Raw genomic sequence first — 17669 nt, forward strand, 5'->3', positions numbered from 1 at the left:
TGGTTTTTAAAATCATACCAAATATTTGTCTTCAGAGTTAGATATACTTGAGTTTAAGTAAATTATTGACAATCTGGAAGGAAATTACTCAGTGCCTTGATATAAAGCATCTTTTTTTAATTAATAGAATTAGTGATACCCTTATGATAAGAGTATTTTGAGACTAAAGTGATATATTTGTGTTTTTCCTTAACTTCATCTCCAGGAGCAGTAACTGAGATAAGTCACTTTAAAATCTTGGCAGCAAATATGAATTGCATATTCAAATAATCAATTAATGCAGACCAACCCTACTGAGACATGTTTCAATTTAAAGTAGTTTGACTTAAATTAGTGTGAAATTAAAGAGCTTCTAAATTAGAAATTTGAAAGGCAAACCCTTCGCTCATCTCTTATATCAGAAATAATCCTTTTGAAAGTTCACTCAGGTCAAGTTTAATCAGTTGCCATCTGGGATGCTTATAATGGAAAGCAAACTTATGATTCTAATCTTAATAGAATTGCACTGATAGACTACCCCAGCTCCAGGCTTAGTATTCCAACTGTGACTTTCTCCTCTATGTTTCCATGGTGTGTTGTATTTAACCCTAATCATGTCACTAAGTTGTATTGTAATGATTTGATTACATCCCTCATTCTCTTTCTCATCTATAAACTTCTTAGGTTGGGCCTTTGTCTTATTTGTCTTTGTTTCTTTGGTCTTTTGTACAGTTCTCAAAGCTTGTTGAATGGTCATAGTAATAATAATAAAATGTAATAATAATAATAGCTGATGCTTTATGGCATTTTTCTGTTAGACATTCTTTTTGAAAATTCACATTATTAATTCATTGAAAGGTCACAACAATCCTATGAAGTAGGTGTTAATAGCATCCTACTTCACAGATAAATAATAAATGATTGAGTGAATGATCAGTGTTCTTACTATTTATTGTACCATCTTCCATAAATACTAATGCACAGCTCCTCAGCCTCTTATTATTTTTTTTTCTTTTTATGGCCGCACCCACGGCATATGGAAGTTCCCAGACTAGGGGTCGAATCAGAGCTATAGCTGCTGGCCTACACCATAGCCACATCTATACTGGATCCGAGCCACATCTGTGACCTACACCACAGCTCACAGCAATGCCAGATCCTTAACCCATTGAGCAAGGTCAGGGATTGGACCTGCATCCTCATGGATGCTAGTCAGATTCATTTGCGCTGAGCCATGGCAGGAACTCCTCTTCAGCCTCTTAGAAGAAAGAAATAATACCTATGTGACTTTCTTTGCCTGGATGTTTAATAACTGTATATTGAAAACAATTATAGTAATATCTTTGTATTTTTCAACATGTTATGTGCATCCAGACATGACTGTGCATGTTGTTTTACCCTCTTTTCGTGTCCTTTTCATTTATATGCAAGGGGAATGTGTGGGTTCTTAAAGATCTAATGGAAGCCCTAGTCAGTTCCTCCAAAATTTCTTACTATTCTACCACCTACTTGGCTTACTGTAGCTCTCTGATATCCCAACTCTCCATTCCACTACCACCCCACACAAACCCACACCACCACATTTTTGTTTGCTGAATATTCTTCTTTTACACTCATCAACGTACTTTCAACTTTGCCACCCTCTATTTAAACCTTGGCTTCATGAAAATTCTGTTAAGAGCCATGCCTATCATTGTAATTTATTCTCATACTTTATATTCTTCCCAGAATAGACTAATATCTACGATAACCTCACATGGAAGGAGGATACTATAATACTCCTGAGATCAACTGGTACCTAGAGCTATACCTACCACTGCCCCATGGTGGTAGCAGCTGACACTGCAGCTCTATCCAGATCCTGATTTGCATACCTTGATTTTTGTACATGCACAAGAGAACAGATCTTGTGACTTCTAGTTTAATGCTCCCAAATAGTTAGATCCTGGCGTTTTCTTCATTATGCTTCACTATGCTTCATTATGCTTCATTCTTGCCTCTGAAGAATTTGTCTACACAGCTCTGAAGACTGCCCAATTTTCTACTTAAAATTTCTCTGTGACACTGAATATACAGTGACCAGACCAAATAAATTAATATAAATCTGACCTACAACCTCTGAAGCAATTATTGCAGAACATTCAAAACTTGGTCAATAACTGTTGTCTTTTTCATTTTTGCCCTTGTTCCCAATTCAGGACCCACCAGATAAAAGACAATACGTTCTCCAGGAATTCTCACTGTGGTGCAATGGGATGGGTGGCATCTCTGCAGTGTCAGCATGCAGGTTTGATCCCTAGCCTGGCACAGTAGGTTAAAGGATCTGGCATTGCCGCAGCTACACTTTAGGTAGCAACTGCAGCTTGGATTTGATCCCTGGCCATATGCTGCAGGGTGGGGGAGGGGGAAAGAGATAAATATGTTCTCCAAACCAATCATATAAAGTCCATATAAAATGCTACATCTTGTGAGTCTGCCTCCAGCTTCCCAAGCCAAAAATCTCCAATCAGAGGAAAACCATAACAAAGGGTGACTTCCTTTTATTTTTCACTATAAAGCTTTCCTGGAATTCACAAGGAGGTTAAGGATCCAGCTAGGTCACAGCTGTGTCTCTGATTAGATCTCTGCCCCAGAAACATCAATATGCTGTGGGTGCAGCCCAATAAATAAATAAATAAATAAATAAATAAATAAATAAATAAAGTTTTCCTACTCCTCTGCCTGTCTTTGAGTCTCTGCCAAATGTATGCTATGGTGCCTAACTTTCGTGTTGCAGCAAGCTCTGAATAGCCCCTGTACTCTTTCAGATAGATTTCATTGATTTTTTCACATTTGCACAATCAGTTAAGTTCCATGTCTATAGATAAATTGGAGAGTTATCATACTTGTTTCTAGACTAGACAAAGTCATGGAAAACTGGAAGTTACATTACTTGAAGACTACGTGATATTATTTATGGCTCTGATCCACTGCTAAGCCCACCTGTCCCAAACCTGCCCATCAGTATCTTTCACAGAGTTTTGAAATGGTCATGTTCGAAATTCCATTATCCCACTGAATTATGCCTTCTTATGCAAAGGCAAGGATTAAATGAACTGTTTCCATTTTCCGATAATTGGATACCCCCATAAAGAGGAGGAAATGAATTCCTTTCCTCAAGTAGATGAAGATCTTGTAACATTCTAACCCAGTCTTTGCTCTCTAACAAATTCTTCTGTCTGTGCAGAAGGCAGAATTCTATTTGAATCCTGATGTTCCTTGAACCTGACTCTATTACTTTAGGAAGGCTTTATAGTAAGATGAGAGGCAGTATTAGTGTAGTGAGATGCAGTGATTAGAAGTACGGACCATGCAAACATGCCATGGAATATAAAACCCACTTTCACTATTTACCAGCTATTTGATATTTGGTAAATGCATGGGCAAATTATTTATACTTTCTATACTCCTTCTATATTACCTTCACAAATGGTGGTAATGATTTTATCTAAATCAGAGTTGTCATGAGAATTAAATAAGTAAATTCATGGAGTTCTCGTTTTGGCTCAGTGGTTAACGAATCCGACTAGGAACCATGAAGTTGCCGGTTTGATCCCCGGCCTCGCTCAGTGGGTTAAGGAGCTGGTGTTGCCATGAGCTGTGGTGTAGGTCGCAGACACGGCTCGGACACCACGTTGCTGTGATCTGGCATAGGCTGGCGGCTACAGCTCTGATTAGACTCCTAGCCTGGGAACCTCCATGTGTCGGGGGAGCAGCCCTAGAAAAGGCCAAAACACAAAAAGAAAAAAAAAAAAAGTAAATTCATGCGAAGATTGGAGAAGACTACCTTCCACAAATAAATTTTTAGTACATGCTATAGTAGTGGTGAGGATGCTTTTTTTTAGCCAGGGTCAATTATACCAAATGAAATGAAAGTCCCCAAGCATCAAACTAGGTATGCAGCTGATATTTTGAGGCAGCTGGCATCCAAGCTAGCAAATTTAGAATATTTGAAACAAAAAAGAAGCATATTTTCTTTACTGTTTTAACACAATATTTTTTATACATGACCCCAAGGGTTTGTGCCATATGAGTGTTTTTGGTTTACAAAGTATCTGGGAAAGATATCAGCACACTGCTATATACATTGGAAAACCTGCCTGTAGTTTATAGAACGTCGTTTTTGCTGTATGTATTATCACACCATATGTAATTATTCAAGAAAGATCAGTTTATGATGGTGAATTCAATCATTTTAATTTGACTAATTGATGTTGATATTGGCAAATATACGCAACTGCCTCTTTTTTACCATGCCAGGGCAAAGACAATGGGACAATACTTGTCTTCCTGTTTGCATCAGCAGAAAGATATATATCTGATTGGCCTAATTATTTTTAAACACGTGAAATAATGAGTAGATCAAGAAAAAAACAGTCCTTAGCACCACATAGAAAATTACACCTGCCTAATTTCTTACTGGGTCATGTTTGGATGTGAGTTATATGGCAAGGCTTAACTGAAATAACTTTAATGCATGCTGAAAGTGCATTTTGAGAAATTCTAAAATATATTGATTTTTTTACAATTTAAATATTTCAGAGATTATGATCAAGTTAATTTGTCAATTGCATGGTTCCTTATCTTTTCACCATTCTTTTTTTTAGCATAGTCTACATAAATTACACTACAAAATCAGTCCTTTATGTTTTTTTGAAGTATAGTTGATTTACAATATTATATTAGTTTCAGATGTAGTGACTAAATATCTTTACAGTGTATACTCCATTTAAAGTTATTACAAAATAACGGATATATTTCCATATGCTGAAGAGTTTACTCTTGTTTCTCATTTATTTTATAAAACAAATGTGTATAACAAACCAAAACAGACTCATAGATATAGAAAACAAAGTATGGTTACCAGTAAGCAGAGTGATGAAGAGTGGGTCAAGACAGGGACATAGGATTATGAAATATAAACTGCTTCCTTTAAATTTTAACACAAAAAACTTTTTTCCCCACAATTTTTCTACCCACATTTCTTTTTCCTCCACCTATTCTCCTGGCCAAAGTCACTCACTTTCATGGTTTAAAAACTCACCTATGTGAAATGACGTAAAAATATATATTCTCAAACCTGGTATTCAAACCTGAATACACAACCACCTACTGGACAAGTGACCATGGTAGACATCAAAATCAATGTATCCAAAAGTGAATGTATTTTTCTCTGCTCCATCTGTGACTCTTCCTCTCATCATAATCCTTATTGATGTGCTTCCATTCCAAGCAGCCAGAAACTTGAGACTCATCCTCCATACGTCTGTAACATGCACTAGGCAAAACACAGCACCATTACTTGAAAAAACCCTTAAAAATTCTTCCCATTGGAGTTCCCGTCGTGGCGCAGTGGTTAACGAATCCAACTAGGAACCATGAGGTTGCGGGTTCGGTCCCTGCCCTTGCTCAGTGGGTTAACGATCCGGCATTGCCGTGAGCTGTAGGGTAGGTTGCAGATGCGGCTCGGATCCCGCATTGCTGTGGCTCTGGCCTAGGCCAGTGGCTACAGCTCTGATTCGACCCCTAGCCTGGGAACCTCCATATGCCACGGGAGCAGCCCAAAGAAATAGCAAAAAGGCAAAAAAAAAAAAAAAAAAATTCTGCCCACAATGCTAGCCCCTCTATTCTTCCTTCTACTTCAGACACTCATAATCACAGATCTGGATAGTCCTAACTGGTTTCACTGCTCCCAGTCTAACCTTTTTGAAAACTCATTTGCTTTCCAGCCAGAATGACCTATTTTTCTTGGTCAAGTGATCTGCACATACATTTGTCCAATATAAAAAAAGATAAGGCCCATATGACTCCCATATTTGAATCCTTTGCCCAATCCTATTTCATCCTTTCTTAGAGGATAATGCTCACTGCTGTACTCTATTGAATAAGTCCTTTATGACCTATCCCTACCAAACCCTGCATGTGATCATCATTAAGGAAAAAATTATTCATGACACTTGTTAAAGAATGGGAAAGCAGACTTTATTCGGGAGGACTTATACAATGGGTTTTTGCAGTAGAAGAGAGATATTGGGCCCAACTCTGAATACAACAAGGAAAAGTGGGAATTCATAACCAAAGTACCATGCAGGATGAGAGCAGGGGAGTTGGGTGGCTCGTGTCAGTGGATGGAAAATTACTAAGAGGAAACGTCAGGGTTAAGGAGGGATTCTCACAAACTATACTAGTCGGATTCTTGCTGAAAGCAGGCCAATGGAATGAGACATCACCTGGAGGCTGGTGGAAGATGAGGAACATGACATATAAAAAGTGATCAGGTATTAAGGGTGGAGGTTCTACCTAAACCAATGTAGAAGGATTCTTGTTAAAGGCAATATAAAGTAGGACATGGAGACATAATAGACAAAGACTGGTTGGGAAGAAGGTTCAGAGGAGCCTGATGGACTCTCAATTTTTTTTTTTTTTTTTTTTACTGACTATGTTTGCTCACAATTACATGTTATACCACACTGAATGCATTTGCTAGAAATGCCACACTCCTCATGGTCCTTTACACTCTCTTAAAAGGCCTGATGTTTTTGCTCTTGCTACTATATCTGCTACATCTCTCTACTTATTATACCTACTACACATAGCTGAAGCATATTCTTCTCAAAGACTTCCTTCCCCCAAAATAGACATACATTTTTTTGTCTGTTTTTTAGGACCACCTCTGTGGCATATGGAAGTTCCCAGGCTAGGGGTTGAATTAGAGCTGCAGCTGCTGGCCTACATGACTACCACAGCAATGCCAGATCTGAGCTGCATCTGCGACCTATGCTGTAGCTTGCAGCAGCGCTGGATCCTTAACCCACTGAGGGAAGCCAGGGATCAAACCCGCATCCTCATGGTTACTAGTCAGGTTCTTAACCTGTTGAGCCACAATGGGAACACCCATAATATTTTTCATTGAAACATCCACAGCACTCAGAAGAATAAAATATAAGCAATTTTGTAATTGTATAATAATGTAATGTTTTAATAAAATAAAAGTAATAATAATAATTGTGTAAAAACTAAACTATTCAACTATGACTACTGTCATAATGACTCCTGCTACTACCATTTACTAAATAGAAACCACATTTTAAATGCTTTGGAAGCAGTCTTTATCTTTAATATTATTAAATGCAGCTTTGTAGGAGAGGTACTATTCCCCTCATAAGTTGAGAAAACTGAGCGTTTAAGGATAAGTAACTTGTTCTAGACCTGGAATTATCAAACTATGGTCCACAGGCCTAATATACCATTGACATATTTTTAGACAGTAATTTTTTTTTTTTTTGGCTGTACCTGTGGCATGTGGAAGTTCCCAAGATAAGGATCAAGCCCATGCCACAGTAGTGACCGGAGCCACAGCAATAGCAATGCCAGAGCCTAACACACCAAGCCACAAGGGAATTCCAATAGTCAGAGAATTTTAAAAAGTAGTAAATAGGGAGCTCCCATTGTGTCTTAGTGATAATGAACCTGACTAGTAACCATGAGGCCGCAGGTTCAATTCCTGGCCTTGTTCTGTGGGTTAAAGATCTAGCATTGCCATGAGCTGTAGTGTAAGTCACAGACGTGGCTTGGATCCTGTATTGCTGTGGTTGAGGTGTAGGCCTGCAGCTGCAGCTTTGATTGGACCCCTAGCCTGGGAACTTCCATATGCTGCACACATGGCCCTAAAAATCAAAAGCAAGGAAAAAAAAAAGTACATACACACACATGCACAAAGAATTTCTGTCAGAAACTTATCTGGTCCAAAAAGCCTAAAATATTTACTTTATAGTCCTTTACAGTAAAAGTTTGCCAACCTTACCTTAGAATGCAATCCCTATCCAATAACCCATGACATTTTTCACAGAACGAGAACAAACAATCCAAAATTTTATATGGAACAACAAAAGACCCAGAATCGCCAAAGCAATCCTGAGAAACAAAAACCAAGCAGGAGGCATAACTCTCCCAGACTTCAAGAAATACTACAAAGCCACAGTCATCAAAACAGTGTGGCCAAAACAGACCAATGGAAGAGAATAGAGAACCCAGAAATAAACCCTGACACCTATGGTCAATTAATCTTTGACAAGGGAGGCAAGAACATAAAATGGGAAAAGGAAAGTCTATTCAGCAAGCATTGCTGGGAAACCTGGACAGCTGCATGCAAAGCAATGAAACTAGAACACACCCTCACACCATGCACAAAAATAAACTCCAAATGGCTGAAAGACTTAAATATACGACAGGACACCATCAAACTCCTAGAAGAAAACATAGGCAAAACACTCTCTGACATCAACATCATGAATATTTTCTCAGGTCAGTCTCCCAAAGCAATAGAAATTAGAGCAAAAATAAACCCACGGGACCTCATCAAACTGAAAAGCTTTTGCACAGCAAAGGAAACCAAAAAGAAAACAAAAGGACAGCTTACAGAATGGGAGAAAATAGTTTCAAATGATGCAACCGACAAGGGCTTAATCTCTAGAATATATAAACAACTTATACAACCCAACAGCAAAAAAGCCAATCAATCAATGGAAAAATGGGCAAAAGACCTGAATAGACTGTTCTCCAAAGAAGATATACAGATGGCCAGCAAACACATGAAAAAGTGCTCCACATCGCTGATTATAAGAGAAATGCAAATCAAAACTACCATGAAATACCACCTCACACCAGTCAGAATGGCCATCATTAATAAATCCACAAATAACAAGAGCTGAAGGGGTTGTGGAGAAAAGGGAACCCTCCTGCACTGTTGGTGGGAATGTCAACTGGTACAGCCACTATGGAGAACAGTTTGGAGATACCTTAGAAATCTATACATAGAACTTCCATATGACCCTGCAATCCCACTCTTGGGCATCTATCCAGACAAAACTCTACTTAAAAGAGACACGTGCACCTGCATGTTCACTGCAGCACTCTTCACAATAGCCAGGACATGGAAACAACCCAAATGTCCATCAACAGAGGATTGGATTCGGAAGATGTGGTATATATACACGATGGAATACTACTCAGCCATAAAAAGAATGACATAATGCCATTTGCAGCAACATGAATGGAACCAGAGACTCTCATACTGAGTGAAATGAGCCAGAAAGACAAAGACAAATACCATATGATATCACTTATAACTGGAATCTAATATCCAGCACAAATGAACATCTCCTCAGAAAAGAAAATCATGGACTTGGAGAAAAGACTTGTGGCTGCCTGATGGGAGGGGGAGGGAGTGGGAGGGATCTGGAGCTTGGTCTTATCAGACACAACTTAGAATAGATTTACAAGGAGATCCTGCTGAGTAGCATTGAGAACTATGTCTAGATACTCATGTTGCAACAGAACAAAGGGTGGGGGAAAAAAATGTAATTGTAATGTATACATGTAGGGATAACTTGATCCCCTTGCTGTATAGTGGGAAAATTAAAAAAAAAAAAAAGAAAAGAAATTTCACACGGTTTTGAATGCAGTTCATTTGATTACAAGCAGCAGGTCCTTGATCATTAGCCCAAATTTCCTTATTTCTGCTATTATGTTTGCATTGAAAAGGTGCCTATCTCACCTTTTCACCATCTGTAGAGTAATTTTCTAGAGTTTAAGGATCAAAACCATTAGTTAAACTAGGAGTTCCCTGGTGGCCTAGCAAATAAGGATCCATTGTTGTCATTGCTGTGGATCAGGTCATTGCTCTAGCATGAATTTGATTCCTGGCCTGAGAAATGCTGCATGCCGAGGGCATGGGGAAAAAAAAGAAAAACAAACAAAAGAAAGTATTTGTTAAATTAAATTCTTACTGAATATTCAGTGAGTTTGTATCATGTTTTTCCTGCTAGTCTTATGACCTTCATTCTACTTCTGAAATCTAGATTATGATTATTCTGTGACTAGTATACCATTTCTGATACTGGAATATTATCCTATACAAAGCCTGAATAATATAATCTTTTAAAATTCGTAATGGAAAGATAAAATTCCTCTTTTTCTCCTCTATCCTCAATGCTTCACTTTTAATATCAGATCTGTAGAAAGGTTTGCCGTATCAAGCAATTCTGATACCAGCTGAGTGTCCTGCAGTTTAACTCATTCTTATACTATCCAATTGGAGAGAGAATCAGATCTTACAGGTTAAAGTCTCAGCCCCAAAAGACTGCCCCATTTCAGATACCAATCACAAGTCTAGATTGTCACCTGGGCTTAAGATCGATTGGCTATAAATCCAGAGTTCCCACAAACCCCTTCCTGGGTTTCATCATTTGCTAGAAGGGCTTTCAAAATTCAGGACAAGTTTACTTACTCAGATTACCAATCTATCGTAAAGGCTATATACTTCAAGAATAGACAGATAGAGCACATGCATAGAGCAAGGTATGGAGGAAAGGATACAGATCCTTCATGCCCTCTCTGGGTATGAGACCTTCCCAAGCACCTGCACGTGTTAATCAATCTAGAAGTTCTCCAAATCTTGGGCTCCAGGGGGTTTTAGGGAGCTTCATTACGTAGGGATATTTAAATAATAATTAGCCGTTGGAAATTAAGTCAACCTCCAGCCCCTGAAAGTTAGGGCTGAAAGTTCGAATATTCTAATCACATCTTTGGTTGCCCTAGCAACCAGATCCCATCCTTGGTTATGTAGGAGCTTTCCAAAAATTACTTCATTAACATGAACTCAGGTAGGATTGAAAAGGGCTTGTTATGAATCGCAAAAGACATTTTTACTGGTTTTATCCTTTAAGACATTCCAAGGGTTTCAGAAATTCTGTTACAGGAAACAAAAATAAAAACCAAACACATACTTCTTTTAAATCACAATGTCACAAACACAGAGATTATTTTGAAAGAGAGGAGTCTTGCTTACATTTTGAATTTTTACTACTCATTTAGTCTGCCTGTGAAGCTGTCCTTGTGCTTTTGCATTTCTGCTGGGATTTGCTTTACTTGATTGTTTAATGTAAATTTAATTATGGTTCCTTGAATTTCTCCCACTGCACGTTGATATCTATTTATCTCAAAGCCTTGATTGCCTATTAGCCTGGTGTGTAAATCTACCTTCTGTGTAAAATAATGCTGCCACTTGTGATGAGTTACAAGATCACTTAGACGGCATGCCTAGTGCTACTTACATGAGAAGATAATCATTTGAATTCTAGAACATCAATGCCCATTTGTATTGAGACTAACCCTTTTTCACTTTCTTTTTAAACAGTACTTAAAGTAATTAAATTCTGTGAGGTCCTTATTCCAAGATAATGATTTACATATAGAATTCATTCTGGGCTTGCCAAGAAGCAAAAGGTAGCAAGATCTCATAACATCAGTCATTAGGAAATGATGTCCACTGCAAGCCGGAGATATTATCAGAGTGCTCACGTCTACTTGATATTGTCAGTGTGCTTCTGTCTTTAAAGAGTGCACCTTTCTACTGAGCTTGCCACTGAGTTAGACTCCCCTTAGCTGCTTGGAAATATCTACCAACAGAGAACCGTCATAACAGAACAACAACATTGTCATAACAAAACAGTAACAGCAAAAGCAAACAAAAACAAACAATGCCTTCTGGCGGATGGCCATCATCAAATGTGTGGTGGAGGAAAAACAGAATATCAAAGAAAATTGCATAATATAATTTCCTTCTTCATTCCTCCCAAAACTCGTTATTTACACTAATGTTCTGTTTTTCTACACTCCAGTCATAAAGATACTTGGTTTCTGATTTCTGTATTAGTAATTTAAGAAGAGTTTCAGGATGGCCTTTTGATGGTTAGCTGGCTTTTGTAAACTCTAAAGGTTTTCTTTCTAGTTCCATTATTCACCTAAATTTACAAATTTGGAAAGAGAGATTCCCTCTCTCTCTCCCCCTCCCCTGTCCCTTCCTCCTTCCATCTCCTTCACTCTCCCTTTTTAAATCTCATTCTCTCTCCCTCCCTACCTCTCACCTCATCTAAGATTTAAGTCCTATTGTAATTATGAGGTTAACAACTATGACCATGGATTTTGTAAAGGTTATTAGTCTTACGTTAGTCGTCATTCATTGTATAATTTTCAAATTTTAGGCCAGTATTGGGCTAAGATTCATGAACTTTTATTAGGTCTGCATATTGCATTCACAAATCCTTAAGCAACCACCTTTTACCAAATAGATGCAAAGAAATGCATGCAAAGGAATCAACTCTTTTTGTTTATTACTGTGGAACGGTGATTCTCAATCATTTTATCACATTCCTTAAAAGGCTTTTTTTTCCCTTAAAGGCACCCCCATTACATTTTTTACAATAGATATAGTATACGTCTGTTTATGAACTGAATAGATAATCATACTTTATCCATAAATCAAATAAGAATTTTTGACCTAAATGACCAAATTTTTCCCCCTTGGAGCTGACATCACCCCCATTGAGAATACATGCTATACCCCCAAAATAATTTTCTGATTAATTAGGCCAGATTGTAAAAATCAAGCCAGAGTTCCTGGGCAACCCCTTTCCCAAAGGCTTCACTATCTGTATTTCCTATAGCATTTATTTCTCAAGTTTGACAGGGGATATATATGTTCCAGGGTAAATCAGAATCATTTTAGTGCTTTAACGACCCACACAACACAGCTAGAGACATCATAGATACTCAGCTTTCCCTTTTATCAAATATTCAAATACATATGCAAGTGGATTTTTATAATCATTCACAAAGGTATATGCCTCATGCTCTCAGAATTGAAAAAAATCCTCCAATAATTTTAAATCTGTTTCATCTACAAATATACTATGGCAATACCAAGAAAAAATATATTTATGTACATATATAAAATTTTAGGAAAACAACAACAACAACAACAAAATTCAATTAGAATAGTGAGGGAGTTACCTGGTTGCCTAGTAGTTAGTACTCAGTGCTTTCACCACTATGGTCTGGTTCAATCCTTTGTCTGGGAACTGAGATCCCTCAAGTTGCAGCATGCACTGGCAAAACAAACAAACAAAAAAAACATAACAAAAACAGAATAGTGAAATGTCTCTTAGTGTCGTTTGTCCAAGTTTTTTTTTTTTTTTTCCCCAATAATCCTCTTTTTTCCTTCGGCCACATATGTGGCATATGAAAATTCCCAGGCCAGGGATCAAACCCATACCTCCACAGCAACCTGAAATACTGCAGTTCCTGAAAAGTTTTGGTTTTGTTTTTTGTAAACTGACTTATAGTTGATTTACAATGTTGTGTTAGTTTCTTCTGTATAGTAAAGTGATTCCATTATAATATTTATTCATGTTTAATGTTCTTTTTCATTATGTTTTATTATAGGATATTGAATATAGTTACCTGTGCTATATAGTAGGAACTTGCTGTTTATCCATTCTATATATTATAATTTATATCTATTAATCCCAAACTCCCAGTCTCTCCCTTCCTGTCCCTGTGCCTGCTTGGCAACCACAATTCTGTTTTCTGTTTGTGAGTCTGTTTCTGTTTCGTAGATAGGTTCATTTTTGTCATATTTTAGATTTCACATACAAATGATATCATATGGTATTTGTCTCTCTTTCTGACTTATTTAGTATGACAAACTCTAATGTCCAAGTTTTAATTAAACTTTTTATTCCTGAATTTTGACATTTCTTTACAATTATTTGGCAGATATGTAACTGCAAATGTTTTATCTACTCATCACCTTGTCTTAGATTTTTCAACAGAGTAAAAGGTTTTAATTCAAATTGAGTCAAATTTATCAATTTTTGTTTTTAATGGATATGTTTTTGGTATCAATGATAATAAAGTATCTTCTACTAATTCTGGATTCATAAGATACTCCTTTTTTTCTAAAAAAAAGTTATAATTTTGAATTTTACATATAAGTCCATGACCCATTTTGAATTAATCTTTCTATAAGTTGTGAGACTTAGGTTGAGGTTCATTTGTTGTTGTTTTTGCAAAAATTGCCCCATTATTCCATAACCATTTGTTGAAATTACTATTCTTCTGGGTTTTTTTTTTTTTTTTCTTATTTTATCTTTTGTCTTTTTAGGGCCACACCCATGGCATATGGAGGTTCCCAGGCTAGAGATCCAATTGGAGCTACAGCTGCTGGCCTACGCCACAGCCACAGCAATGTGGTATCTGAGCTGTGCCTGCGACCTACACCACAACTCACAGCAACACTGGATCCTTAACCCACTGAGAGAGGCCAAGGATTGAACCCATGTCTTCATGGATACTGTTCGGGTTTGTGAACCATTGAGCCATGATGGGAACTCCTACTATTCTTCTTTCATTGAATTTCTTTTATACTTTTGTCCAAAATATTGCTTAGGTCTGCTTATGGGTTCTCTATTCTATTTCTTTGATTTATATGTCTATCCCTCCACCAATTCTATACAATCTTGACTACCCTAGCTATAGAATGTCCTTGAAACTGGGTAGTCTCATCCTTTCCACTTTATTTTCCTTCAAAATCATTAACTATTATAGTTCTTTTGTCTTTATATATACTTTTTAGAATAATTTTGACTATAGCTGCAAAACTTTTTTGCTTAGTGGGTTAAAGAATTACATTAAGCATAGATATTAATCTCAAGATAATTGATATATTTACTGTATAAGTCTTCCAGTCCATAAATAAATCCATGAATGTCTCATCATTTATACAGATCTTTAAATTCTTTCATTAACATTTTGCAGTTTCAGCATGCAAATCCTAAAATGTTTTGATAAACTTACACCTAAATATTTATTTATTTATTTTAAATCTGAGACAACATCTATTTGACTATTTCAAAAACAAATTACAAATTTCATGGCAACTACACAATAAATCAAATGTTAATTTATAGCCCAGAAACTGAGCAATCCAGCAACTAGGACTCAAAGGAACTGTATCTGAATAAAATGAAAGTATTTTTCCCTTCTTTTTATTTTTTGAATTTTATTGTATTTATAGTTGTACAAACAACCATCACAATGCAACTTTAGGACATTTCTATCCCTAAATCCAAGTCCACTCCTCTCTCCCCTCCCACCTGTCCCCTCTGGTAACCATAAGTTCTTCAAAGTCTGTGAGTCTCTTTGTATTCTACAAATAAGTTCATTTGTTTCCATACAAATTTTAAAATTTTCTGTTTCTAGTTCTGTGAAAAATGCCATTGGTAGTCCAATAGGGATTGCATTGAATCTGTAGATTTCCTTGGGCAGTATAGTCATTTTGACAATATTGATTCTTCCAATCCAAGAGCATGGCATGTCTTTCCATCTGTTTATGTCATCTTTGATTTCTTTCATTAGCATCTTACAGTTTTCAGAGTATAGGTCTTTTGTCCCTTTAGGTAGGTTTATTCCTAGGTATTTTATTCTTTTTGATGCAATGATAAATGTGATGGTTTCCCTAATTTCTCTTTCTGATCTTTCTTTGTTAACATATAGAAATGCCATCAATTTCTGTGTATTAATTTTGTATCCTGAAACTTTACCAAATTCATTGATAAGCTCTAACAGTTTTCTGGTAGCATCTTTAGGATTTTCTAGGTATAGTATCATGTCATCTGCAAACAGTGATGGTTTTACTTCTTCCTTTTCAATTTGCATTCCCTTAATTTATTTTTCTTCTCTAATTGCCATGGCTAAGACTTCCAAAACTCTCATAGTGGTGAGTATTCTCACCATGAATAGAAGTGGTGAGAGCAGACATCCTTGTCTTGTTCCTATTCTTAGTGGGAATTCATTAAGCTTTTCACCATGGAGAATGATGTCAGCTGTGGGTTTTTCATATAGGCCTTTATTATGTTGAGGTAGGTTACCTCTATGCCCACTTTCTGGAGCATTTTTAACAGAAATTGGAGTTGCATTTTGTTAAGCTTTTCTGCATCTATTGAGGGGATCATATTGTTTTTATTCTTCAGGGTTTTTTTTGTTTGTTTGTTTGTTTTTTGTCTTTTTGCTATTTCTTTGGGCCGCTCCCACGGCATATGGAGGTTCCCAGGCTAGGGGTCGAATCGGAGCTGTAGCCACCGGCCTACGCCAGAGCCACAGCAACTTGGGGATCTGAGCCGCATCTGCAACCTATACCACAGCTCACGGCAACGCCGCATTGTTAACCCACTGAGCAAGGGCAGGGACCGAACCCGCAACCTCATGATTCCTAGTCGGATTCATTAACCACTGCACCATGACAGGAACTCCTCTTCAGTTTTTTTAATGTGATATACCACACTGATTGATTTGCAGATATTTAAAAATACTTGCATCCCTGAAATAAATCCCACTTGATCATGGTGTATGATCTTTTTCATGTATTGCTGCATTCAGTTTGCTAGTATTTTATTTAGGATTTTTGTGTCTATGTTCTTCAGTGAATTAGGCCTGTAATTTTCTTTTTTTGTGGTATCTTTGTCTGGTTTAGGTATCAGGATTATGCTGGCTTCATAGAATAAGTTTGGGAGTAATCCTTGCTGTAGAATTTTTTATTATAGTTTTGCAAGGATAGGTGTTAACTCTTGTTTTTGGTAGTTTTTGATAGAATTTGCCTGTGAGGCCATCTGATCCTGAACTTTTGTTTGTTGGAAGTTTTTAACTCACAGTTTCAATTTCAGTATTTGTGATTGGTCTATTCATCTTTTCTATTTCTTTCTGATTTAGTCTTAGACGATTGTATCTTCCTAAGAATTTGTCCATTTCTTCCAGGTTGTCCATTTTATTGGCATGTTGCTTGTAGTAGTATCTGATGATCCTTTGCATTTCTGTGATGTCCCTTGTAACTTCTCCTTTTTCATTTCTAATTTATTGATTTGAGTCCTCTCTCTTTTTTCCTTGATAAGTCTGCATAAGGGTTTATCAATTTTGTTTATCTTTTCAAAGAACCAGCTTATTTTCATTGATCTTTTCCATTGTTTTCTTTATTTCTGTTTCATTTATTTCTGCTCTAGTCTTTATGATTTCTTTCCTTTTGCTAACTTTGGGTTTTGTCTGTTCCTCTTTCTCTAGTTGCTTTAGGTGTAAAGTTAGGTTGTTTAATTTGAGATTTTCCTTGTTTCCTGAGGTAGACTTGTACTACTACAAACTGCCCTCTCAGAACTGCTTTTGCTTCATCCTATAGGTTTTGGATTGCTGTGTCTTTATTGTCATTTGCTTCTAGGTATGTTTTTATTTCCTCTTTTATTTCTTCAGTCATCTGTTGTTTAGTCTTCACGTGTATGTGTTTTGTGCAGTTTTCTTCTTTTTGTTAATTTCTAGTCTTATAGCATTGTGGTTGGAAAAGATACTTGATATGATTTCAATTCTTTTATATTTATCAAGGATTGATTTGTGGCCCAGAACATAATCTATCCTAGAGAATATTCTATGTGTGCTTGAGAATGTGTATTCTGTTTCTTTGGGGTTGAACATTAAGTACATCTGCTCTAGTGCATCATTTAAGGTCTGTGTTTCCTTGTTGATTTTCTGACTGGATGATATTTCCATTGCTGTAAGTAAGTGTTAGGGTCCCCTACTATTATTGTGTTATTGTCAATTTCCCCTTTTAAGGATGTTAGCAGTTGCCTTATATATTGTGGTTCTCCTTTGTTAGGTGAACAATTGTTGTATAGTTCTCTTGGATTGATCTTTTGATCATCATATAGTGTTTCAGTTTTTATGTGTCCCTAGAACTGAAGTGGGTCTCTGGAAAAAAGCATGCATAGGTC

At 36.8% G+C, this 17669-nt stretch overlaps 1 long non-coding RNA gene across 7 annotated transcripts in view; it reads right to left on the bottom strand.

Moving 5' to 3' along the window:
• Positions 1–17669, bottom strand: part of LOC106509776 (uncharacterized) — a 705874-nt gene that overhangs the window by 199056 nt on the left and 489149 nt on the right. For all 7 annotated transcript variants that reach the window (XR_014841591.1, XR_014841586.1, XR_014841588.1 and 4 more), the window contains exon 4: positions 12871–12965. This is a non-coding gene — a long non-coding RNA (uncharacterized LOC106509776). The remainder of the gene's footprint in view (positions 1–12870; positions 12966–17669) is intronic.

The sequence above is a fragment of the Sus scrofa genome, chromosome 3 (assembly GCF_054392235.1).
Source record: "Sus scrofa isolate SSC_HxYL_T2T_F1_AM1 chromosome 3, Sscrofa_HxYL_maternal_Yorkshire_Landrace_v2.0, whole genome shotgun sequence".
In the NCBI taxonomy this organism is placed as follows: Eukaryota; Metazoa; Chordata; class Mammalia; order Artiodactyla; family Suidae; genus Sus; species Sus scrofa.